Below are 27788 nucleotides of genomic sequence, written 5' to 3'. Positions count from 1 at the left end.
TGCAAGGAGGTGGGCCTGACTCTACCTCCCCCACCCAATTAACCCAAAATCTCTCATCACCCATGCCTTCTGCCATGAAGATTGTCTTTGAACTTGGCCTTGAAAAGTATCCTTGTCTCTGAGAATACACAGGAGTTTAGACACTCACTGTCGTCCTAGGCCTCTGAGTTCAAACTCTATTTTCATCCTTGGCTCACATGAGAGGAGACCACTATTTGGTCAATTTTTCAGCTTTTAAATGTCTTAAATGAATTAAACTTGGCACTCTTGGCGTTCTTTCTTTGCACCTTAACAGGGGATGATTCATCCTTTGTACGTTCTCTCCTTTCCAGAATAGATAGCCGACCTTAGCTGCTTCAATCGTGACTACAGGTCAGACAGCACTGCCATGCAGCTCCACGATTCAATTTATTCTTGCTGCAACATAGTTTTTCTCTTCCCTCTTCATGGGGCCTGGCTTACTACATTTGTGATACCGATATCCAACTTCTATGCAATGGCGGCTTCGCCTGCATTCTATTCACTACATATAGCCAGCTTCTATGATGACGTAGTCTACTTGCGTTTCAGCTTCTATACAATTATTGAACGGTTGATTCTCTGTAGCACTTCGTGCATGTGTTATTTTCTTTTTCATATTTAAAAGTTCACTTGATTCTTTACTCTGTCATTAGTTTCTGTAGGATCCATACATCTTCTTCAGCCAGTATCCTGTGACGCCATTCATACTCTCTAATGACGTCACAGGCTTCTTTCTTTGTTCTTCTCACAGATTCCTTCAGGGAGTTCCCCCCTCAAATTGTCACCCCTTCGGGGATACATTTGAGAGGGTTGTCTCAATGGGTATCTTCTTTTGGACATACGTTGCGGTATTGGCACAACTAATCGTGTCAAACACGGCTGTTCCTTTTTCAGCAAGTAGTAGGCTGTCTTCCTCTACCTAATCAACCGCTTCTGCAATCACATAGGCTACTCCTCTGGGGCAGAAGAACGCACAGCTACCTTGCGGGCCATAAAAGGGGCGTTTGATCCATAATTTTCCCAGACACCAGTACTTAGTACATACTGCAACACACCACTCTGTAGGAGGGAGCCGTTTAGAAGTGCTTTCGAGGCTGCAATGACACATCATTGTGATTTACTCCTTATCTACAAAATAAAGGGTCTTTGTGTTGTTGAGACAATAAACTCCAGTGAACTGTGTCTTTGGGTTATTTCATCTGGTGATCCAGGTGGCTGTGTTGAAATCCCTAAAAAGGTCAATATCTTCATTGTGACTTAAGTGATTTTTAAAATGTCTGTGGCATGCACTCATTCAGTCTAGTGCTGAGGTTTATACCAAAGATCTGAAGAATTGAAACAGACACATTTTCGATCGTGTGCGCTTAGTAGTGCATTTGTCAGCCTTAATCAGCAATCATTTGTGGCATGAACACGTTGACAAGAAATAAACAAATTAGCCATGAGAGTTTGTACGTGACCAGATAACTGACCCTAATAAATTCGGTGAATCTTTACAGATGTAAACAAATATAAGCTGTAAAAGAATGTTGCTAAAGGGACCTTATAATTGCAGCACGAGACAACAAAACTCACAAAAATGTGCCAGGTATGGTTCATAAAAGGGACCATAACTCAGTCAACGAGCTTCAATGTTCATTACGCCATCCATGACATCACAAATGATATCATCCATGACATCACTGATGACGTCACATTTAACATCAATGATGATTACACACACTGAAACAAAAAGTACCACTTAGAAAACAATATATATTGTGTTGGTAATACATATGTTGGTTGCCATGTTTCCTGATATTTCTGTTTAGTGTCCAGGATCTATTTATGGCTACTTGACACATTTTCAAATTATAACACTGTTCATGGGGGATATTACCTAGGCAAGGTGATTTAAAGTTGCCCTTTGTCACAATATTATGATAGTTACCCAATCTAAAGGTTAGGGTGTGTGTCTATTACAACTGAAGTATGCCATAAGGACACTTCCTAAAGACTGTTTAAACACCAAGGTCTATTGAATGGCATTTGGATAATGGTAAGTGTTTTTGATAATTGTCTATACTAAACGTGTTCTTTGTTGGGAACCGATGTCTCGGGACAGTATACTTTGGCTTTTTTAGTTCACTCTGCCACAAGCAACCATATGCTTCTGTTATATATACATGCAGTCTTTATGCCATATGTTCTTGCACATTAGATCATTGTCATTTAATATTGACTGAATAGATAGGACACACCAAATTGCCCTTACATTGTTGGTTGCATAATGTCTACCCATTGAGGATGTCATGTGTGATGTCATCAATGATGTCATGGGTGGCGTCGTAATCAGTGCAGTGTGCTGCCGATATTACAGTTCTGCAAATTGTTTTGGGTGGGGCGGGGGTGTTGTTTTCTTAGACTGCAACCCTAATATTTTTTCACTGATATTTCATACGTTTTTCCAACATCAACTCAACCTTAATGTCCCTTTAACAACTTTTTTTCTATTATGTTTTATATGATTTACTGTACCCTCCCGGCATAGCCTGTAGTCATGCCCGGTGGATACTTTGGGCCTCATTACACGTTGTGCGCTAAAAACCGCATATTAGCGGCATGGCGCTATTAACGTGTCCGCCCTCGTAAGAGGGCGCTAATTACGTACCATTACGAGTACGCGGACACGAGCATAGCGCCATGCCGGTAATGACCCTACCGCCATGCCGCAAAAGTCCCAAAAAAGTCCCTTACCGGCTTTGACGAAAGTGCAGATAGCACCTCCGCCCTCACGCTACATGCAAATTGCGGTGACCGCCATTAGCGGTCACCGCTATTAGCGGTCACCGTAAAATTGCGGAACCGGAAATAGCGTCATCGCGCCGGAACGGGAAAGAGCCCGGCGGCCATCTTTAAAAACACAATCCATTGCCATCCTCTGCCCCCTGGACCTGTATTGATTCGTGAGCCGTGCAAAACAATTGTGGACACCTGCATCATGCCTAAGGCACTCAAGAAATCAGCTGACAGGCAGCGCAAAGAAAAATACACCAATGAGGAATTGGTGATGTTGACACAGACCCTTGCGGAGAATGCTGAGGTGGTCTTCGCGAATGACATGCGCCGGCCAACCCTGTTGAGGAAGAAAGCCATCTGGGAGGAGGTCGCTGCCAAAGTCAGTGCAGTGGGCACCAGCACGCGCACTGTGCGCGAATGCAGGAAGAGGTGGGACGACCTCAGGCTGCGGGTGAGGGGCATCCTGGCTGAGAACCACCGTATTGCCAGTGCTGGTGGAGTTGGATCCCCAATCCGGATGAAGGAATGGGAGGAGACGTGCGCTAACATGATTGCCGTCGAGTCAATAGAGGGAGTAGGCAGCATGGAGCTCGGCGTGGGTACCACTTCTGATGGAGGTGAGTGTACACATGACAGGATGCGATGTGAATGTACTGTACCCCCCATATGTGAGCACAGACTCCTCTCATGCATGGACACACATCCACACATGCATCCATCCCTCACCATGCCTGTGTCAGACCCACACACACACACATGCACACAACACCACAGACAAGTCACAAACACAACCATGCATGGATGAGGCACTGAACTGGCACATCACCTGCATCCACAACCACTAAGTCCCAATTGCCACAACTGCATCATTCATGTAATCTGCATCAAGTATATTGAAACGCAACCAATGCCATCCCCCCTCTCGTCCCTGACAGGCTCACATACAGATGGGGAGGATGCCGCTGATGCAACACAGGCAACAGCTACATGCAAGAGGCCAAGGGCACAGGAGCCGGCGGATACCCCAACAACATCAAGGGGCAAGGGGGGCAGGCCCCACCAGACGAGTGCTAAACTCCGTCGGAGTGCCACTGCCACGGCAGTACTAGCTGCACCACCAACTGCGGCCCCACCACCGGTGGTGAACCCACCCGCACCGATGCCAGCCACCGAGGGCCCACCATCAGCTGCGGCAAGCTCCACTGGTGAGGCAGCCGCCACTGCCCCCCTATCCGATCTGGAGGACACCCTAGACCAGGCCATGGAGATGCACACCCCAAGCCCCCCTGGATCACCAGAGCCAGTGCCATTCCAGACCCCTGCGTCTGATTCCACAGTTGAGGACACCAACCCTGCAATCATGTCCCCCATGTTGGCATCACCTGCTGTAGTGGATGCATCCGAGGGCACAGCCTCAAGTGCACAGTCACCCAGCACTGGCCTCAAATTGACCACCATCCTGCAGCGCCAACAAGAGCTGTCTGTGCTGGTTGGCCAGCATGTTGAGGAGGCTGCCAATCGCAGTGAGAACATCGTGGAGGCGTTGAGGCACTCCACAGAGCGGATGGACGCCAACACCAACAGGCTGTGCGATGAGATAGGGAGGCTCAGGGAGGTCCTGGTACGCATGGCTGACACTATGGACCGCCACATTTCCCAACAAGGCCAGTCTGCCCCATCCTCATCTTCTGGGTCGAGACAAACAAGCCCCCTCCGTCGCTCAACGCGCACCACCAGGCGCACATCTGCCAGCCCTCTGAATCCCCCCGAGGACTATTGAAAATAGGGGGTCGATAGAGATCCCTATGTGTGCACAGGCCAGGGCAAACTTGGCAAACACATGAGGGACTGTTGGGGGGTGGGGTGGGAAGGGTGTTATGGGTCTGTTCTGGGGGTGGGGGGAAGGGTGTTATGGGTCTGTTGTGGGGGTGGGGGGAAGGGTGTTATGGGTCTGTTGTGGGGGTGGGGGGAAGGGTGTTATGGGTCTGTTGTGGGGGTGGGGGGAAGGGTGGTGGGATGTTTTGGGACTTGCACTTTCACACCTTAATGTTACTCAATACACTGGTTTCTGATCTAAACACTGGCTTGGACAACTTCATTGTGTGTGTGTACTTTATTGGGGACAGGGTCCATTGTGTGCTCGAAAACATACACCAGTGCATTACTCCCCATTACCATGTGACAGTACAAAAACATGTTCCTCAGAATATTTGGTTGATCAGATGCTGTCTCACAGCACGTCCCTCCTGCCCATCCCCTCTTGCAAGACCTGCATCCCCTTCACCTCCGTCCTCATCACCATCATCATCCTCATCAGGTGCTTCTATTTCAACGTCAGGGGGCAGTGGCACATTCCGTCTGATACACATATTGTGCAGCATGACACATGCCATGGTGATCTTGGCCACCTTCTCCTGTCCATACAGGAGAGCACCACCAGACCTGCTAATGCACCTAAAACGTGACTTCAAAAGTCCAAAAGTCTGCTCGATCACGATGCGGGTACGGGTATGTGCACGATTGTATTCCTCCTCGTGCCTGTTCTGTGGGTTCCGTACAGGTGTGAGGAGCCTGGTCTTCAGGGGATAGCCCACATCACCTGTATGGGGGAATGAACAGGGTCCTGTTACTGTTCACCTCAAGAGCGGCCTGTTCACATCACACTAATTGACATTGCATTGTGATTCAAATACTGGATTGACAGCATACATGCAGATGGTCTGTGTGGCAGCAACGTGCAAGGGGGAGGTTGACCCTGCAAGTAGTTATGCAACATTAATACCTCCAACAGTATTTGACATGTCCTGGGTGAGGCCAGGTCTTAGGTGTCGCTGTCCCAGGCAAATTTGGTACCACACTGCGAGTGTACTGACATCCTGACACCAATGTGGCCATGCTGTGAGGCATCACTTCAGTGGTGCTATAGGTGTGTGGTTCAGTGCTATGTCTAGGGGTGATCCCTTTGCATGCATTCAAGTGCGCATTGCAGGATTGATGTTGTGCTGTACTGATTGTGTATTACTATCTTGACGCCATGTTGCAGATTCGTGTGAAATGTGGCGTGGTAGGATGTTCAATGTGGATGGATGTATGATATTTAGCAACCTGCATTGTTGTCGATGTTGTGCAGCTTCAAATTGCATGTGGGTTCTTCTCAAGTACATCGTGGCCTTCCCGGATGCACATTGGTGTACATCTGTATGTCCATTTCTCCTACGGACGACAGTCAACACCCAGTTGCAGTATGTATCTCCCCCCCCAATCACTCCCAGTTGCAGTATGTATCTCCCCCCCAATAACTCCCAGTTGCAGTATGTTTCTCTACCCCCCCCCCCCAATCACGTTGCCATGTGCTTGCCCTGCTACTCACCGAGTAGCCACAAACATTGTCCGGGGTGTCGCTCCATGTAGCGTGGGATAGTTGAGTTCCGCAGAACCATGGAATCATGTGTTGATCCTGGAAATCCGGCACAGCAATGTGTGATTATCTTGTTGGCGTCACATACCATTTGGACATTGATAGAGTGGAATTGCTTCCTGTTTCGGTACACTACTTCATTGTGATGTGGGACCACCAATTCCACATGTGTACAGTCGATGGCCCCAATGCAACTTGGGATGCCTGCCAGTGAATAGAAGCCAACTTTTGTGTTTGCAATCTCCTGGGCAGTCCGTGGCATGGATATGTGTTCAGGTGCATGCTTCAGGAGTGCATCGAGTACCTGGTTCAGCGTGCGTGAGAATACTGGTTGTGAGATGGCATGCATGTGTCCCACTGTATGCTGGTAGGTGCCTGTGGCCAGAAAGTGGAGCACACTCACCACCTTCAGTAGCGGGGGGATGGCAGTTCTGATGTCTATGAGGCTCACAATGTCGTCGTGGATCATGTCCACGATGCTGGTGATGGTAACCCTGTCCAGACGGTACAGGGTGTGTATCTGCTCAGGGGTTAGGTTGAATGGACTGGCTCTGATCCTGGGGATTGGTGGGTGCCTCTGTGGGTGCCGTTGTGGTGCTTGCTGTGCCTGTCTTGCCCTCCTCCTCGTCCTCCTCCTCCTGCGTCTCCTTTGTGCTGCCTGTTGTAGTATCAGCTGCGCTGCAATGAGGTCCCCCAGGCCATGTATTGCTGCCAGTATTGGAACCATCTTTGTGTGGGAAGGGGTGTGGGAAGGGGTGTGGTGTGCTCCTTTTGAGCTGCCACAGTCTCCATTGCCTCCACCTGTGCTGATTGTGTCCACCTGTGGCAGGTGGGAACACTGCTCATTCCTCTTAACGGGTGGTCCGCGATGCCGGTATTTGCACCATGGCGGTAAGGGGTTTGGGTGGATTTACCATGCCGCTATTAGCATGTCCACTGGCCTTGTGATGCTGTGCTAATAGCGGCATGGCGTAATTTACGGGATGGAGGGTCGCGCGCACACGGCCTGCCCGCTAATAGTGGCACCGTAATTTGCGATGCCGCTAATAGCGGTGTGCCGGGTCGTGATCCGCATGGGGATTTAACGTTACCGGTATTCCATTACCGGTAACGGTAAATCCCTACCGCCATCCGTGTAATGAGGCCCTTTGTCTTCAGCACCATTCCACTGAATAGTGTGGACATGTTCAATGGCCAATGTTCAATGGCCCCATTACCCTTAATGAGAATACATAGCCCACTGACCATGACCTGCAGAAATGGCAGTGGCCACCTTGTCCTCAGATCCAACAAAGCCATACAAAGTGGCCATTGAGCCTGGCATGCAGCTAAATCTAATAACGGCTTTATCACCATTCTGTGCCTTTTGGTCACTAGATATGGTCTGCAACCATGGTCAGTGTCCACTTAACACAGGAATCAGTTTCCACCATGCCTCTGGCACCATCAAGCCACTTGGCCAGGCCTGTAGCCAGTCAAGGTGCACACTTTATCCAATCGTTGGTCTGCAATGGCTTGCCACATGGCCAGTGGCCACTTTTCACAATACATTGTTTTTCGACCATACACTAGGACCACCAAGCCACCCAGCCAAGCCACAGCCTCTGTCAAGCCATTTGACATAACCAGTGGGCCTCAGCTCACTTTACTACAATTGTGGCCACTGGCCACTCAGGCCATGCCAAGACACCCACAATATTTGCTGGGGCTGACTTTAGGCTACGCCCCTGTCGATTTTGTTGTGGATCTGTGGCCCATTGTCTACTTTGCCCAGGGGATGGCCAAGCCCACGAATCCAGGGGTAAAATCTGTGTCCTTGGGATAGGTCTCAGACCTGAGTCCACCCACGTCTGTGAATGATGTTGTATAAATGACTGCTGTATTTTACTTTTGTGGGCATATTGCACCCCTCTATGCCTCCAACCTCAACCTTGCCTTGGGTTAGGGTATGACACAGGGGTATGCAGCATGCCCCTTTTCAAAATATATGTGGCTTGCGGTCAGCAGAGCCCACCAAAGCACGGGGACAGTAATTCTTCAGCAGTCGTTTTCCAAGTAACCAATCCTCTTTTCTATAAAAGTCTGTGAACACTGACACCCAGAAAAGAAGTTTGCAAACTGAACACAAATGCCACCTAGTCATTATTGATTACTTTTAAACAAAACTGCTGGATGGAAATGATCCAAATTTGTGAAGGTTCGCTTTGGGACCGGGTGGCCACTGCACTGCTCACATAAGTTTTACACAAATCTGTTTAGCCATTCGCGCTCTGAGCTTGACAGAAATGCTGTCTTTGGAGAGCTAATGAAAAATATACATTTTGCAACCCCGTGAATGTTATAAGGCACATTACAGAGGAAAATATGATAACATATTTTTCCATTAAAGTTTACCAAATTTGCCAAAACAAAGGTTTGTTCACATCGGAATATCCACGCTTTCATGTTAAAAAGGTGTTTGAAAGGGCTTTTTCTGTACCACATATAAACACACTTTCAGGGCACATATTTCAAAATTACCTACTTCAGTTGTCGATGTTTTGACATGCACGTAGATCTCATGGTGCACGCAACAGAAATGTACAGAATTTGAGGCCACTATTAATAATATATTTTTTTAATTTAAGCTTTTAGCTTGCATCAAGCAAACGTTTGGTTACTACAAAAAAACAGACGCAATCCATTTTGATAAAAAACATTTCAACAACAATTTTCTTAATTCAAATGAAAAAATACCATTTCATATTTCACTTTCTGTGTCAAAGTAAAAAAGATCAAGGAGAAAAAGAAAAAAGGTACCTCGATTATGTAAAATATTCAGTTAAAACAAAAAGAAAACAATAATTTAACATCTTAAATCTTTCCTACATAATCAATTGCTTTAAACGTTTTATTGGAGCTAGAGACAAGCTCAAATATTCACTTTTCAAAACGTATCTATATCTCTGATGTGTGTGCAAGACCCTTAAAACCCACACACTCATCCCACACACTTCACACAGACAGCATTCGGTTGTATATGGGCGTGTGCACAAAAAAGGGAAACAGAGAAGTGCACAGAAACAGTAGCAGGAAACACAGACAGTCTCTTTTAGACATTTTAGACATTACAAAACACGTGGAAAATAAACACATACGTGAAAAAGGAAGTAGAAAATATGAAAACTAAATGGAACAGGAAAAAAATACAATTACAAATATTTCAAGGGGAAGAGGGGAGCATTCTGGAGTGCCCGTTCTAGGTGAGTGCTTATAGCTTTCATTAAGTATGTTCTACATGGGTCAGCCAGTGTGTTGTGTCCCTGCTTCTTTCACTATCAACTCTTGAATTATCTGGTAGTTTAGTTTAGGCAAGCTGCAGGAAGTGGACGGCAGGTTTGCTCCTCTACTTTATATGTTTTTATTTTGTACAGTTCCTATACTTTTATTTTAAAAAGAAACTGTTCCGAAATGTTTTTTTTTTAATACAGGCGTAGACAGAAGTTGAAACGTGCACTTCAGTGCACTGCACTTAACATTCCCTTAACAGCAGGTGTATTTGTTTTGAGTGTTTGCATTGCGCATGGGATGGCGCATGGTGATGGGTTTGTGGAGAGCAGGGGCAGGTCAGCAGGAAACATAGTTCCACTACTTCTTTTTGTGCACGTTTGCCACTGGCGACAGCGTTCCCCCATAGATATGCTCAGAGTGTGACTTGGTAAAAGGAAAGTTCTTGACTAACGTAGGTAGGTCATACCAGGTTCTAGTTTTAGTAGTTGATACCATAACAAGCATTTTTAAATATTTCAACTGTTTCTAATTCTTTACTTGGTTTGACATCCCCAAATACTCTTTGAATATTTGAAAGCCCCAATGTTTTACCCTAAACTCTTCTAAGACTTGTTTCAAGTTTGTACATTTGCCTCTTCGATACATGTTTAGTATTATGCTGTTCAATTGAGCAACCTGTGATGAAGTGATATGCGTTAGTCTTGCCCTAGGGGTTGGAGGAGCCTTGGGGTTTGGGAGCCACCACCTACTTATTGAGCTTGGGCCCACAGGAAGGAAAGAGTGTGATGCCAGGATCCTCAGCCCAACAGCAGACAAGTACGTAACATTAAAGCCTTTGGTACGTAACATTAAAGCCTTCAATGCCTCAAGCCCCAAAGAGGGTGTCCTGTATAGTGAGGGAGACCTGGGGAGAAAGAATAGCAACCGAGAACTACGGGATCAGGGCTGATGGAAAGGTACCCGTTATTGCCCCAATTTCTCGGTTATGAGTATTTGGGGAACAGGAGACATAACATCAACCCCGACCCATCCATTCTCCTCACTAGTAGGGACTAGAATCCAGGCAGTCAATGATAGGAAGATATCCTTCTGCTCCCTAGATCACTCAAAAGAACCTAAGAGATGCTGTTTTCTCTGCAGCTCTGGGACTCCTCAGCAAAATTATCATCCACCAAGTATATTGAAGGGTGTGTCCCAAAGATCTCCCAGTGGGGGACACTAGTTGTAAAGTTCAGTCAACATAGGATTTGAAAATGAAAGGAATGTTTTACTGCAGCACTTGTGGTACCATGGAAATCAGCATGCATTCACATTATGGAATGGACATGCCAGCAATTATGGTTACTGGCATGACCGGTATCACCCGTTTCCTGAGCATACCAATACTGCGTGGCCAAAAATGTCACATAGATTACAACAAATCTATGCGAAAATATAAAGGTGGGGTGGATTACAGTATTTATTAAAGTGGGGAGAAGAGAGGAGGGGCTGCAGGGGATCTCCCCCGCATTTATTTCTGCAAAGATTTGTTGTAATGGATGCAACAATTTCAGGCACGCAGTAATGGATACGCAGTAATCACATAGATCCGGCATGACCTATAGACAGGCTGGTGTCTGTAGGATCCCACTGTACACAGCATCTCAGTATTGTGCATTGGTTCAATTTGAAGAAGCATCAAGTGGCTTCCATTTGATGGTGAAGCAGAATCAAGGTTCCAACAGACTGTTGACAGGGCTTTGCAAGCAACAGTGTTCTGACAGTTCCATGTGCTACTGCGATTCGCAAGTGCATTTTGATGAGCAAAATGGCAGACACAATTCTCCACAGTGCGTCACTTTAAGCCTAATTGCTATTGGCTGACTAAAAACGTCAACCATGACAGTAGTTCAAATTTTGCAAGCCAATTATGGCACAGTGGATACCAGTCCCAGTGCCAGGAACTAAGAGAACTGTGTTATTCAGTGGTTGGGGTGCAGGCCACATCCCAATAAAAGGTGCTTGAGGGACCAGTGCAAGGTGCAGGTGGGTCGAGTAGTGCAAGGCAATCAGGGGTGGCCTGCAAAGATGAGGAAAGCAACACATGAGGTGGCAGCAGGGAATGGGAGAGTGAGCAGGAACAGCAGTCTGGGAGAACAGAGGCGGTCTGTAAAGTGAGAGACTGGAGGGCAGAGGAGCGAATAGCAGAGGTGGAAGAAGTAATAAACAAGAATTGACAGGAGAGAACAGCAGAGGTGGGGAGAGGGAGAGAGCGAAGTGGACAGGAGAGAACAGCAGAGGTGTGGAGAAATAGACGAGAGAGGACAGGACAGAATGACGGAGGCAGATTGAGTAAAAGAGTGAAAGAAAGAGTGTTATCAGAGGCCGTGAAAGTAAGAAAGCAGACTCAGTGGGAAAGAACAGCAGAGGTGAGGAGACTTAGCCTATCAAATTTTATAGGAGGATGAAAGAAACACGTAGCCATTGTAATGCAGGACTTTCTAATGGCACGTGAGAGGAAAGTGGCTGTGTAAGTCTTGGAGGGGAGTGGAGGAAACATAGGAAGAACTTCTGAAGAAGAAAAACAGAATTCAAAGGAGATGGCACAGATGAACTCATAAAGGGCCACTTGAAAAGACAAAGAGGTCAAGAGCCAACAAAAGCATAACAAAGGCCTGAACACAGAGAAGGGTGGGTTTAAGAAGGACGAGGTTTAAGATAACCTAGAACTGAATAAGATAAGTTAGAAGGGGACGTGAAAAGGGCCATATGCTGCAGGGCATCAAGGAGAAATAAAATATAGATTTTATAGGTAATAGAAAAGAAGTATGGATGGTTAAAAAAGGAAGTAGAGAAATTCTGACAAGGGGGTGCAACCTGTGCTGACATCTACTGTGGCACAGCCACTTACCATAATTCTGGGTCATTACACCAAAGATCCGTAGGCCCAGTTAGATTTGAAGCAATGTGCTCCATGTGTGGCAGGCAGGTCCTGATATAAATCCGAACTTGATGAGTCTGGCAAGTGGCGAGCACCATCTAGAGAAAGCTCAGCATTCTAAGCAACTATGCAAAAATGGCGAAAACCTGACTGCAGCAAATGTTGTGGAAACCTAAAAACCCATTGACTGTGGCTCACTTTTGTTTGACCAACAGGAGGCAGAACCCCTTAGCAGTAGTGAGGGATGGACTCATGGACTACAGTCCACCCTAAAGCAATCTGGGATTGCTTCTTTGTAGTTTCTTTTGGAGATTCCCTAGTCCATCTTAACTTCCAAATCTCTAACCACAGAAAGAGCAGGAGGAAAAGGGCCATAGGAAGAGGGCCAGAATGTGGGAGTCCAAAGTGAAGTATCCCCAGTAAGCAGGACCTCAGTTGCTCGCCGTTGAGTTTCAGTCAATTAAGGCTCACCCATTCCTTAAACGATTAAAGACAGAATGTAAGCCTAAGTGCAGTGTTAGCAGAGGAGAGATCGAGACGAAATAGAAATTGAGTACCGTCTAGGTAAGAGTAGCAGACAAACCCAAAGGAAGAGATACATTCAGTGAGGGGTTGTATATATACATTAAATAGCACCGTGGAGATGGCTGACCCTTGTGGGACACCACAGGAAAGAGTTACAGGAAGGGAACAAACAGGTGGTAAAGAGAGATTGTGAGCTGTCTTGGAGGAAAGATCAAAACCAAGAGAGAACGACTCCCGAGATACCAGCACTGGTGAGGCGATCTAGAAGAATAGTCGTGTCCACCGTGTCGAATGCGGCAGAGACGTTCAACAAGATAAGAGCTCCCACACCACCCTGATGGAATATTGACATATGGTCATCGAGCATGGAGAACAACACACTCTCAGTGCCTCGCCCTGGATGGAAGCCAGACTGTGAGGGGTCAAAGAAGGAGGATTGTTTAAGAAAAGAAGCAAGAATGGGACCCACCAGAGATTCCCAAAGTTTCATCAGGAAAGGGAGTAGAGAGATAGGCTGGAAATTAGCAGGTACGGAGGGGTCCAGGGAGGGCTGTTAATCCCTTGGCTCTGACTGTCCCCTACTTTCACTCTGTGCATGTTCCAGTTATGGGAGTAAGGGAGCCTGATCCCTAGATACTTCTTTTCAGGTATTTCAATTACATTGTTAACTAAATGAATATTTCATTTTCTTCGTTTTAAGTATTGCTAATTTTCATAAAATCAACCTAGCCTGTTTCCAATTGTTGGACAGCCAAAGGGGTTCAGGCTCTGAGAACAGTGTTTTCCGTGTAAAGCACTACTGGGTATAGTGGGATCTTCAGCCATGTCATTGATTAGAACAGGACCGATTGAAATGAGATTGGAGAATGGCTTATCAGAGATGTTAATGCGTAAAAAACAAAGCCATTGCAATGCCACATTCTGTCCTCTCCACCCTTAGTAACTACAGTCTCATGCCACATACTGATAATATGAATTGAAGGAAAATGGTAATAGGGTAAAAGAGACCAGGGCATTTCTTGTTTTTTAGTAACTTACAACAAAATATCAAAATATCAGTATGTTTGGAGATGATTTTTACCCGTAAGAAATTCTACCCACAGAATATAGACCCCTATGAACATCTAGCCACAAGACTGCTATGTAATGTGAATGCTGCCCTCTCTAACACAGAAATGCTAAGTCAAGGTTCTGTGACACAAGATTTGGGTAATACCAACCACCAGGATTCTGCATAGATATTTGATTTGTTTTCATTTGAGATGTGGATACAAAATCACGTACAGATTTTTCCCTGATCAAATACATATGCTTTCATTACTGATTAATTATTTTTAGATTCATGCAATTATTCCTCACCTTTTGAAATGAAGAAGATCATTCATGTATTTATTTATTGTACGTTTGCATTGGGCATTTGTAAGGCACTTATACATCAAGTAAATTGTGTTTGAAAGCGCATCATTATAGACAATAGTTCATCAAGCAGAACACAGTATTAGATGGCAGTAATAGTCAATAGTCAAAAGTCTGTGCCCCTCCAGACTGCAGAGTTTTGTAAAGATTTGTTAAAAAATAAAAGTTATTAAGCATAAAAACAAAAAAATCTCCAAAAGTGCAGCCTACTTCCCATTCATTTTCCCATAGACAAAAAAGGTCAATGTTTGCCAAATTGCACAGCCCAAACCGTTGGACGGATTTGGACCAGGTCCGAAACAACTTCGGCATGTAGCGTTGAATTTCGATCCATGCGTGGTTTGGGGTTATTCCGTGCTGTAGTTATTTTAAAATTTGATGTAGAAGGGTGTGCCAGCTTCCCCGAAAATGTAGTTATATCTCCCATGGTGAATTGCAGGATCATGGTTTTCAGAAATAAACCGACTAGCATCTTGTTTTTCTCCCGATGCAAGAGATATTTGCGGCTATAGCCGAGGTTATGGGAAAATGAAACGCATTAAAAAGCTATTTGCAGGTCAAAAAGCATGCAATTGCCATCAGGGTAGAGGTGGGGGATGGCTGGAACGCACTGGGTGAAATTTGGGAGTTGAAGAAGGTCCAGGGACCACATTTGCAACACAAAAGGAGGAGGCTGTCTGGCGAGTGGGGGAGCTGGCAGAGATGAGGAGAGCACTTGATGGCCTGGGAAGCATTTTTTTCCCAATATCCACAGCTATATCGCCATGGCCAGTGACTCAATTGCCATCCAGGCCTCCCATGCTTGCAGTAACCAGGAAAGACTATGCTTAGTTTCAAAGTGAGGAAGAGGATAGCCTCTTCAGGCCATGTTGCCTGATAAATGAGCCACACTTAAAAAACCACATAGAGGAATAGGCCGGCCCTTTTCTTGCTTTGAAGCTAAGCAGGGTCAGCCCACTTTGAAGCTAAGCAGGGTCTGTCCCGGTTACTGCATGGATGGGTGACCCAATTGGCATCTGAATTTTTAACTTTTTAAAACCAGGCTACTGTCAGTCCTAGAAGAGTTTGCACTCAGAGACAATTCTCTGCCTTTTGCTGAATTGCATTCTTGTATTTGTAGTCTCCCAGTCAATAATACAAAATTAAAAAAAAACAGGTATTTTTACAGCAACAGTGGGTTTTCCATCCCTGCAGTAACTGAACAAACTCTGTTTAGCTTCAAAGCGAAGAAGGGGAAGGCCACTAAGGCCATGTTGCCTAATATATGGGCCTCTCCTTAGAAGAACATGTAGAGAAACATGGCCTAAGGGAGCTGGATCCTTCTTCGCTTTGAAACTAAGCATTGTCATTCATGGTTAATGCATGGATGGTAGATAGGCCACAGACCTGAATGCAGTGTGTGTTTAAATATCTCATAAAGCACGCATCTGCATTTTTATAACACAGAAAAAAATACATTTAAAAAATCAAATATATGATGAACACTGCTATCAGAGAACCAAGACCTTAAGGAGTTTGAGACACAGCACTTAACCATTATGCTACAGTGGTGTTATTGTGTGGATTTTCACATGTTTCATACCTAGCCTTTTATCATTGAACATAATAAATTATAGACTAAGTATGAAATGTATACCCTGTGAAACAGCAAGCCACTGTGGCCTAGTGGTTAAATGCTGGGGTTCCAACTCTGGCAGACCAGGGTTCAAGGCTCTATAGTTTTATTTTGTATTTAACTAATTTAATTTAATTAAAAGAAAAGCAGCGCATGTGGGAGGTGGCAAGGTCTGTTGCGGTGCAGTCCTGTGATCTTATTTAGCAAGAGGACATTTAGATGTGGCTGCAATGTCAGCCATGTCCAAACATCCCTTGCGCCAAAATAACGGTGCCGGAATGGGGTGTACCGCTTGGGGAACGCTTGGGGAACGCTTGGAGAACGCTTGGAGAATGCTGCTTAACCATTTACCATTTATATGTTAGAATATATGGTGGTTACAATCAAAGATTGTGGACACTGGTCAGTAGTGTGCTAAAGTCCATGGCTACTGCTTGTTCAGTGAATTTGATATACAGTGGACACTGTTGAAAGCTGCATCCACTGTTAAAGGCCATAATCTATGGTTGGTAGCTTGTTAGTGTTTCAAATATTTAGTGCCCATGGGTGAAAGTTGGGAACACTGTCCATAACCGAAGGCCATGACTAGTACCCATTTATGTGGTAAAATATATTTGACCATGCACACTGACTAGGCTGAAGGCCATGCTTAATGCTAGTTACTGTTGTAATGTAATTAGTGATGTGATCAGTGATGTGATCAGTGATCTCATCATTGTGGTCATAGTCTGTGCAACAGTGGGTTCAAAGTTAAGATAGTTTAGCTGAATTTCAGAAGTTTTGTTGCCTTAAGTTCTCACCTTAATGTCCCTCCAACTAAAGTTTTTTCCTTGAATTTCAAAGGTTTTGTTACAATGTATTGCTCACCTTAACGTCCCTGAAACGAAAGTTTTTTTCCTTGAATATAAGATATGTATGAAGCCAAATGTGAAAATAATTTCTTAACACACCATTCAAACAGCATTTGTTCAATCACTATGTATATCAAGCTACACATCTACAGATACAAATTAATTGGCTCGAGTTCCCTTGTGCTGTATTTTACCCAGCCGTAAAGGGCTATGTCAGGCTGTGTGGAGACTTCTTGCTATGAGGAGTTGCGGGAGTGCTTCTAATGCTAAGTTGGAAAGTGCACCCTAGCATTCCTTTGGCTGCATGATTGTAGATTCAAGCAGGTGATATTGGGGCGTTTATTCAATTTGTTGGGAGGGAGAAGTAGGTATGCTGCTACTGAGGCAGATAGGGCATGTTTCATCTTTCTGGGTAAGGTCCATGCTATCTTGGGCAGAGACTTGCTCTGTCAAGGAGTGCGTTTGGGAAGGATGTCTCGGGAGGATATCTCAGGGTCAATGTGCTTGCCTTGGAAGCGTCCGTGCTTAGAAACCTCTGGGTGTTGAGCACGTTATAAATAACATATTATATCATATCATATGATCTGGCAAAGTTTTTCTCTTGAGATTTCTGACTTTGCTCATTCTCACTTTTATTATTAACATTCTACTTTTTTATATTGTGTATTTGGCTGACAACTGTCCTTGTACTCTCCATGTACATGTTGGTGTCCATCAAGGCTCAATCAGGGGGACCTATACTATTTCCTCTCTGTACTATCGTTTTCTCTTCAATTAGACTATCTGTTGGCTTAAACTGTAATTTCAATGCTGGTCATGCAACATTTTAAGTATCTTTCCCCTCCTTCCTTGATCAACTCTACACTCTTCTGTGACCGTCTCTTTATTATTAAACCTGTTTGCTTACTCAGTCTCTCCACAACAGCTCATCCAAGAATGCCATTATTGCCCCACCCCCACTGTCCCTTCATTACTATCCCCTCTTATCTTTATTTATTTTCTCCTGGCTTGACACCCTTTCCCTTCTGATTATTCTTTATCAATACACTAGCTTAAGTAGCAGGTTTTGCCCTGGGATGTCCATTCCAAGATTTCTTTTCAGATTACACCGAAAAAGATGAACAAATATTGTTGTTTTCCACAAAGGAACAACTTGATATATGTTAAATTCACTAATTAATTGTTCTTGATTTAAATTCTCACATGAATATCATATTTGTATGCTTACTATGATTATTTGCAGTGTTGGTACATTTTTGCTGTTAAACACAAACTGCAAATAATCAGAGTAAGCATACAATATTCATGGGAGAATTTAAATCAGAGATAAATAAAAATGTGGTGTTCAATTAATTCTGAAATTAACATGTATTGAGGTTATTGCAAAACAAATCAATGAAAAGAAAGATACACTAACTCCCTTCTAAAAATAATTGAAAACAAAAATAACTCAAAACCAGTTTAGCACAGACAGCGCAATGATGAGCACTTTCTACAAATGACCTGTAGAAGGCGTGCAGCATACGACAAAACCTAATGCTGAAAACCACAAAAAATAATTATCTCAGGAACGGGATGACCTATTGAGCTAGAAATAGTTGCATTCATTCGGAAATGAAATAAATCAATTGACCTCATCACCTTCCTTGACCTCGACCTACTAACCATCACCGAAACCTGGCTCCACGAAGCCTCGGGCCCTGCCATTTCCCTCGCCCTTCCTCAGGGATACACTATCCTATGCCAAGACTGCAAGTCCTCCAAAGGCGGAGTTGTAGCTCCCATCTCCAAGGAATGCCTTACCATTAGACCTTGCAACCTCCCATGGGAAAACAATGCCGATCTCCTCTATGCAAAGTTAACGATCTCCCCCAACAGCACCATAAATATAATTGTCACGTACAGACCGCCAGGAACCCCCGCTGACTACCAAAAGAACCTCCTCCAAATTCGAAATAATAACCTTAAGAATTCCACCAAAACTATCCTATTAGGGGACCTCAACCTTGGCCTGTACGACCCGAAGGAAAAAGCAGCCACAGCTCTAGTCAAAGAGCTCTCTGACCTAGGCTTCACCCTCAAGATCACAGAGCCTACCCACTGCAAAGGACGCTCCATTGACTGGATCGTTGACCATAACTGCTCCTCATCCATCATCACCATCTCGGCCCAGCCGTGGACGGATAACAGGTGCATACAACTCACTATCACCACCAATCTGACTACCAAAACACTCTCTTATGCCCCCCCGGCCAAAGCGAGAAGCTCTAAAAAATTTACCAAACTCATCCTCCTCCCACTCCTAGATACTCCGGACTTAAACCCCCTTTTACCAACAATCCCACCATCTGTCACGACCCTCGCCCAAAACCCCCTCTGGCAAACCCATTGGCCAGGTGGAGTCAGGACTCGGGCCTCTAGAACCTGGCATCCTCTTCAACAGCCCTCATGGGGCCAGTCCTGGCGCCTATGGCGCCAGGCTCATACACCATGAAATACAATGTGCTTGGGAACAACTTTATTGTATTGTCAGCCAACATGGAGGCATCCACATAGCTTGGTTCGTAAGAACCAAGCTATGCTGTCTAGTGTTTTGGGTGTGGTAGCCTAGGGACTACTTTACTTGGACTACTTTGTTGGGGCTATTTAAACCACACCCGAGCAAGACAACATGCTTTGCGTTACTTTGCAGCTTGCAACGTGACTCTCACCGTGTCCAGCTATTCCCTCGAACCTCGGAGAAGCAGAACCTGCAATGAGACAAAAGGTACATCATTAGCAGCAGCATCTTACCTGCAGTCTTCATCTTTAAACACTTGCAGCTACTGAGAACAGCTTCCTCGAATCTGCACGCCCCCCGGACAGAACGACCTGAAAGAGGAAGATAGAGGCAACATTAAAGAAAGCAGTAGAGACATTTATAAATTACGAACAGCTCAAAAGGCTCACCTGGCTGGTCGCCTCTCGGCTGGCACCACTCTCGACATTCCACTCGTGCTGAAGAACACCGCGACCTACAAGGAAGGAAACCACAGGTTAGCAAAGACAAGACTTCGCAGTGCTGCGCATAGCGCTTACTTACCGCATCATAGCGCTCTTAATGCGTCATCATTTACCAGCGGGGCCCAACCAAGCCAGTTCGCCGCGCTGAAGCTCCGCATACCTAAGGGAGAAAAAAGAGACATTTTAAACAAAGAAAGGCATGCAGGATAGCAACAAAACTAAAGAACAGCAAAAAGACCTACCTGAACAATATCAAACGGGCCGGCGTCAGTGAAGTAACTGGACCGCACTCACCCATGAAAAACAACGTGCCCCTGCAAAGAAGACAGGACAGAGAGCACGCCTAATTCTACCACAAGGTGAGGAGAGGGCGCCAGAGGGACTGAAATCATACAGGGTTGGAGGGAGGATACTTACCCCAGTCGGTCAGTCTTGAACACAGTCCTCCTGTATTTTCAGGCAGAACCTTCCCTGCAGACCACATCAGGGCAAAGCTGAGAAGCATACCAGCGAGTAACCCGGCTGAGTGGCGTCCCTGTGGATACCAGGTGAGCGTAACAGAACGCAAAGCCTACCATAACAAATCCACCGGGGCGCCATGGAGACATCAGAAATGGACCAATTGGCCCAATTACTAGGAGAGCTTCGTGCTGAGGTCATTCTGCCTGACAAGAGACTAATCCCCTCCGGAGAGACCTAATAGTGACCAAAGAACGCACTGAAGAGATTAGCAGGCAATACTTGCAATCACATGCAGGACAGATGCCTCTACCTGGAAGCAATCCAACGATGCAAAACCCTGCCATACCACCCACTCCGGTACAGATCACGTTACCTGGAACAGTGCCCCTGGCACCACCAGAAAGGTTCTCAGGCGACCCACGGAAGTATGCACCATTCATCAATTAGTGCCGCCTTCATTTTCTTTGTAGGCCTGGAGCATTTCCAAACGAACAAGCTCGGGTAGCTTTTGTTTTATCATACCTGAGTGGTAGTGCAGCAGATTGGTCGGTGCCGTTGGTAACCCATGACGATCCTCTATAACATGACTTTGGGGGGTTCCAGAGAGAAATGGAAATACTTTTTGCTCGCCATACCCAGGAACAAGCAGTATACAATGAACTCTTGTCCCTCCGACAGGAAAATCAGGACTTGTTAACGTACATTGCTACCTTCAACAGACTGGTTGCCGAAGCTAGGTGGCCAGAAAACAAAAGAACCAGGTTATTCCATCGAGGCTTACGAGGCGAATTAAAGGACGTCTTAGCCCAGGTGGTTGATCCACCTAGAGACTGTGCAGAATTCATAAATCTGGTCGTGCAGCTAGACCACCGGTTGCAGGACCGAAAGGCAGACCAGTCTAAGACGGACCCTCGGACTGTGTATGTTCGACCAAGGGAAAACACACCCCGTGTACCTGAAAATGCTGTAGAACCCATGCAGATTGGAGGGATATGGCCTCCATTAACAAAACAAGAGCGGGACAAAATAAGACAACAACAGCTTTGTTTGTATTGTGGGAAACCAGGACATTTCCTGAAGGACTGTCCAGTAAAACCCCCAAGAAGAACAGTCAGGGCCACAGAGAATAATGAAGCTAAGGAATCGGAAAACTACCAAGCTCGACAAACGTAGAGGTCAGTTTGTCGATTGAGAACGAAGAGTTGCTGACTTCGCACTTTGCAATACCAGTGATCTTAATTCACCAACAACAGTTGTCAAGAATGCATGCCATTGAAGCATACATCGATAGCAGAGCAGTTGGAAATTATATTGATCAAGAACTGGCAGCAGAGATGGGGCTTCCTTTGTGTTCTAAGCCAACTATGGACAAGGTAACCACCGTGGATGGGACAGAAATCGCTTCCGGACCAGTAACCCAGTGCACAGGGAAACCTTGCTGTGCCAGGACGGAAATCGGGAGTCTATTTCATTCGATCTCATCAAGGCACTTCAGTTCAGGCTAATGCTAGGGATGCCATGGTTGGTTGCTCACAACACTTTGATAGACTGGCGGGCACAAAATTTAACCTTCCCCGGTGACGGCTCCCCTGCCTGCTATTACCAAGAGAAGAAACCCGACGTCTGTATCCCCAAGACTCCCGGAGCGACAGTATCAACCCTGGGAGCAACTAATACCTTGCCAAGTGAATACCATGATTTCCAGGATGTTTTCCGAAAGGACCAAGCCAATACATTGCCGCCGCACAGGCCCTATGACTGTCAGATCGACCTTGTTCCTGGTGCACAAATCCCTTGCAGCAGGATCTATGCTCTCACAGAACCACAAAACCTTCATTTGAAATCCTGTTTAGACCAGTACCTTGAAAACGGATTTATCCGTCCTTCGAATTCCCCCGCAGCCAGTCCTTTGTTCTTTGTACCAAAAAAGGAAGGGACTTGAGAACCTGTATTGACTACCGCGCATTGAACCAGATCACTGTGACAAACCGCTACCCCTTGCCACTTATCCCTGAGATGCTAGACCAAGTTAAAGATGCCCAGATTTATACCAAATTGGACCTTCGAGGAGCGTACCACCTGGTCTGAGTCAGAAAAGGAGATGAATGGAAAACTGCCTTTCGTACTAAGTATGGCTTGTTTGAATATCAAGTCATGCCCTCCGGGTTATGCAACGCTCCTGCGGCATTCCAGTATTTCATGAATGACGTCTTAAGGGAGTTAATTGATGTGTGCGCCTTAGTGTAGGTACAAATTGGACCTTCGAGGAGCGTACCACCTGGTCTGAGTCAGAAAAGGAGATGAATGGAAAACTGCCTTTCGTACTAAGTATGGCTTGTTTGAATATCAAGTCATGCCCTTCGGGTTATGCAACGCTCCTGCGGCATTCCAGTATTTCATGAATGACGTCTTAAGGGAGTTAATTGATGTGTGCGCCTTAGTGTACATAGACGACATCTTAGTATACTCAGCTTCGGAACAAGATCATGTCAGGCACGTTCGTTCAGTCCTCACCAAGCTCTGTCAACATCGCTTGTTTGCAAAGCTTGAAAAATGCTTTTTTCACGTCACCGAAGTAGAATTTCTTGGTTTTATCCTTACTCCAGGAGGCATTAGAATGGACGTGCACAAGGTAGATGCCATTCTGAAATGGCCTTCACCGACGTCTCTGAAAGGGATACAAAGCATGCTGGGCTTTGCGAACTTCTACCGCCGGTTCATCCCAGACTTCTCTCAGGTTGTGCACCCAATCACAGTACTATTACGAAAAAACAATAAAAAGTTTGCTTGGACCGAAGAAGCAGAAGAAGCCTTTCAGGAACTTAAACAAAGGTTTATCTCCGCTCCAATCCTGTGACATCCTCGTCCAGACCTCCATTATGTGGTTGAAACAGATGTGTCCAGTCTCGCAATGGGGGCTGTCCTTTCACAGAGAGACCCGGAAACTGGCCAGCTACATCCTGTGGCCTTCTGGTCGAAAACGTTCTCACCTCCAGAGATTATTTATGCCATCACAGACAAGGAACTCCTGGCTATCAAATCCGCCTTTAAAGCCTGGAGGCACTACCTTCTGGGGGCCAGACACACCATTACAGTCATCACAGACCACCGAAACCTGCAATACCTCAAAACAGCCAAGGCCCAGTCCTCACGCCAATTACGGTGAGCCCTTTTCTTCGCCGAATATGATTATGTAATCACATTTCGACCAGGAGTCAGAAATGGAAAGGCAGATGCCTTATCTTGCATGGGCATAGATGAAATAGTATATACAACTCCAGACCCAGTACCTATTATACCTGAAGACAAACTCTTGGGTATCACGACAGCCTTAACACAAACAGAACTACGAAAAGAAATCCAACGGACAATGAATCCTGATGCCTACCTCGCATGGCAAACTCAAGGGGAACAATATACCATCAAGGACCATCTACCCTTTTTTAGGGATCGCCTATATGTACCCAAGAAGGAATTACATCAGCATATTATTTCAAACTATCACGATTCACTGATCGAAGGGCATGCTGGGATCGCCAAAACCCTAGCAAAGGTGAAAGAGAACTTTTGGTGGCCTACCTGGCATAAGGAGATCATTCAGTATATTCAGTCCTGCGGTGTCTGCGCACAAAATAAATCACAGAAACAAAAACCATCTGGTCTCCTACAACCATTGGACATTCCTCCAGTTCCATGGCACACTCTTTCCCTTGATTTCATCACTAATCTACCTCCAAGTCAAGGGTTCAACACCATCCTTGTAGTTGTGGACTTATTCTCGAAGTTGGCCCATTTTATTCCTCTCAAAGGCCTCCCAGACGCAGCCACTTTAGCAAAAGTGTTCCTGGAAGGCGTGGTTAAGCTACATGGCTTCCCTTCGGTTCTGGTCTCTGATCGAGGCAGCCAGTTTGTTTCAAACTTCTGTAAAAAATGTTGTGCAATGGCACAGATCGACGTTCGGCTATCTACCAGTCATCATCCCCAAACGGAAGGCCAAACCAAGAGAACCAATCAGACACTCGTGCAATATTTATGGTGCATGCTGCACCACGGACAAACGAATTGGAAAGACCTACTATGGATAGCCGAATTTGCATATAACAATTCTTTGCATTCAAGCACGGGACAAACTCCCTTCTATACCCTTTATGGCAGACATCCATGTACCTCTGAACTAGACCTTCCAGCCAGCTTGGAAATGCCAGCGGTAAAGACTCTACACACAACCATTACTCATGCTTTCAAAAGGGCAAAGGAACACCTTATTCATGCCAAGGAACAACAAAATAGATTTGCCGACCAACACCGGAAAAAGGCCCCTGATTATCAAGTAGGAGACAACGTTTGGTTAGCCGCTAAATTCGTACCCATCAAGGGAACCCGGACCTTTCATCCCAGATTCTTAGGACCCTATACCATTAAGGCAATTATCAAACCAGCAGCCGTGAAACTGGATTTACCACCTAATCTACACATCCACCCGGTATTCCATGTGTCCCTCCTGAAACTAATGCAACCCGACACATTCATTGGGACACCACCTAAGCCCATACTTGTTGACGGAGAACCAGAATTCAAAGTCAAAGATATCTTGGACTCTAAATACTCTAGGACCAAGCTATATTATCTCATCGATTGGAAAGGATTTGGACCACAAGATAGATCATGGGAGCCCAGTGAGAATATCCACGCACCACGTTTAATCAGGAAATTCCATTGGAACTTCCCAACCAAACCTGGGCCATACAGAAGGAACACCATGGGAGGGGCCTTAGGGGCGAGTGCTGTCACGACCCTCGCCCAAAACCCCCTCTGGCAAACCCATTGGCCAGGTGGAGTCAGGACTCAGGCCTCTAGAGCCTGGCATCCTCTTCAAAAGCCCTAATGGGGCCAGTCCTGGCGCCTATGGCGCCAGGCTCATACACCATGAAAAACAATGTGCTTGGGAACTACTTTATTTTATTGTCAGCCAAAATGGAGGCATCCACATAGCTTGGTTCTTAAGAACCAAGCTATGCGGTCTAGTTTTTTGGGTGTGGTAGCCTAGGGACTACTTTACCTGGACTATTTTGTTGGGGCTATTTAAACCACACCCGAGCAAGACAACACGCTTCGCATTACTTTGCAGCTTGCAACGTGACGCTCACCGTGTCCAGCTATTCCGTCGAACCTCGGAGAAGCAGAACCTGCAAGGAGACAAAAGGAACATCATTAGCAGCAGCATCTTACCTGCAGTCTTCATCTTTAAACACTCGCAGCTACTGAGAAGAGCTTCCTCGAATCTGCACGCCTCCCGGACAGAACGACCTGAAAGAGGAAGATAGAGGCAACATTAAAGAAAGCAGTAGAGACATTTACAAATTACGAACTGCTCAAAGGCTTACCTGGCTGGTCGCCTCTCGGGTGGCACCACTCCCGACATTCCACTCATGCTGAAGAACACCGCGACCTACAAGGAAGGAAACCACAGGTTAGCAAAGGCAAGACTTCGCAGCGATGCGCATAGCACTCACTTACCGCATCATAGTGCTCTTAATGCGCCATCATTTACCAGCGGGGCTCAACCAAGCCAGTTCGCCGCGCTGAATCTCCGCATACCTAAGGGAGAGAAAAGAGACATTTTAAACAAAGAAAGGCATGCAGGATAGCAACAAAACTAAAGAACAGCAAAAAGACCTACCTGAACAATATCAAACGGGCCAGCGTCAGTGAAGTAACTGGACTGCACTCGCCCATGAAAGATAACGCGCCTCTGCAAAGAAGGCAGGACGGAGAGCATGCCTAATTCTACCACAAGGTGAGGAAAGGGCGCCAGAGGGACTGAAATCATATGGGGGTGGAGGGAGGATACTTACCCTAGTCGGTCAGTCTTGAACACAGTCCTCCTGTATTTTCAGGCAGAACCTTCCCCGCAGACCACATCAGGGCAAAGCTGAGAAGCATACCAGCGAGTAACCCGGCTGGGTGGCGTCCCTGTGGATACCAGGTGAGCGTAACACCATCCTCGCCAACATCTACTCCCACGCCCTCACTAAAGCCATCAATGCCATAGCCCCTATCGAAGACAAAAAAGAAAAAATATCTGTGCACACCAACTCCTGGTACACAGAAGAATTATCCACCCTACGCTCCTCCAAACATGGGGCCCTAGCCACCTGGCAATCAACGCCCAATGATCTCACCCTTAGAGAATTAAAATGTATCTCCTCAACATACAAAAAAGCAATTTTTAAAGCTAAATCTGAGGCATTCAACTGGCACATTTCCACAGCAAACTCCATATCCAAGGAAATGTTTGCCATATTCAAATACCTCATCACACCCTCCACCATCTGTCGAGCTTGTAAGGGAGTCAAAAATACTGAGAGAGAAACATGTCTCAATCCATTACCACATGAAAACTGCAAAGAGAATATCACCTGCGTTACCACCTATACCCCTCTAAGTAACTCAATCAAAAAAAACATCCTGCGGCACTGGGACACCCTAAACACAGAATCCTTCAAACCACCCAAACCCAGATTTGTATTTAAATGCAGTAACAACTTGAAATATCTCCTGGTAAATACCGAATCTTCAACCAACATTGTGGAATCTTCCTTCCTTCCTCCAGTCATAGGCCACCATAGATGCGGCGCATGCTCTGTGTGTTGTCTTACTAAGGACCTTAAATCAATCGATCTGAATGGAAAAACCTGGACTTTAAACACCTTTACAAATTGCACAAGCAAATGGACAGTTTATGCCATTCAATGTCTCTGCAAGCTCCTATATATAGGCAAAAGCAAATGGGAAATAAGACAACGGATCTGTGAGCACAGATCATGTATCAAGAATGCCATACTGGACAAACCCATGGTTGCACATTTTCAAGAAAAAAATCACAGCCATAATGACATCTTTTGGTTCATTCTCCAGACAGCCAAAAAATCCCTTCAGGGCAGTGGCGTAACACAAAATGTGGGGGCCCCCCTGCGAGCCATGCTAAGGGGGCCCCCCAACTCGGCAACAAATCACGGGTTGCGCCACACTCTGGGCCGGCCTAGACTGTCACGCTTGCACAATACGCATGAACGTGCTGCTGAAGGGGTATGCCACACACTGCACTAGGAAAAAGATATGAATATGTGTTTTAATGCAATATACAGCACACTTTCTGAGATAAATTGGCTATAAAGCCAGAGTGTTTGCAATTGTTTTGTAGGGTAACACAATCCAATACATGCAAGTCACCAACAGTGCACAGGAACATTAATGCTTCCAACTGGCTGCACAATGTAGACCAGTGTAAACACGTAATAACATTATAGTACAGAATGCCAGGCCACATTTAGACATACCTAGACTGTTTTCAGCAAAATGCCAGTCAAAGCAATAACACTCATCAAGAAGAGAGCACACAATAAAGCATGTGTCTCCATGGCCTCGAACAACACGGCCAAACTCTTTAAAATCTGCAAGGAACTGGTCAATCCTGTTGTGGTCTATACCTCTTCTGTTCCCTCCCAT

This window comes from Ambystoma mexicanum, chromosome 8 (assembly GCF_040938575.1).
Source record: "Ambystoma mexicanum isolate Mex_15411 chromosome 8, UKY_AmexF1_1, whole genome shotgun sequence".
NCBI lineage: Eukaryota > Metazoa > Chordata > Amphibia > Caudata > Ambystomatidae > Ambystoma > Ambystoma mexicanum.
The sequence above is the reverse complement of the archived record's forward strand: the minus strand, read 5'-3'. Positions refer to the sequence as shown.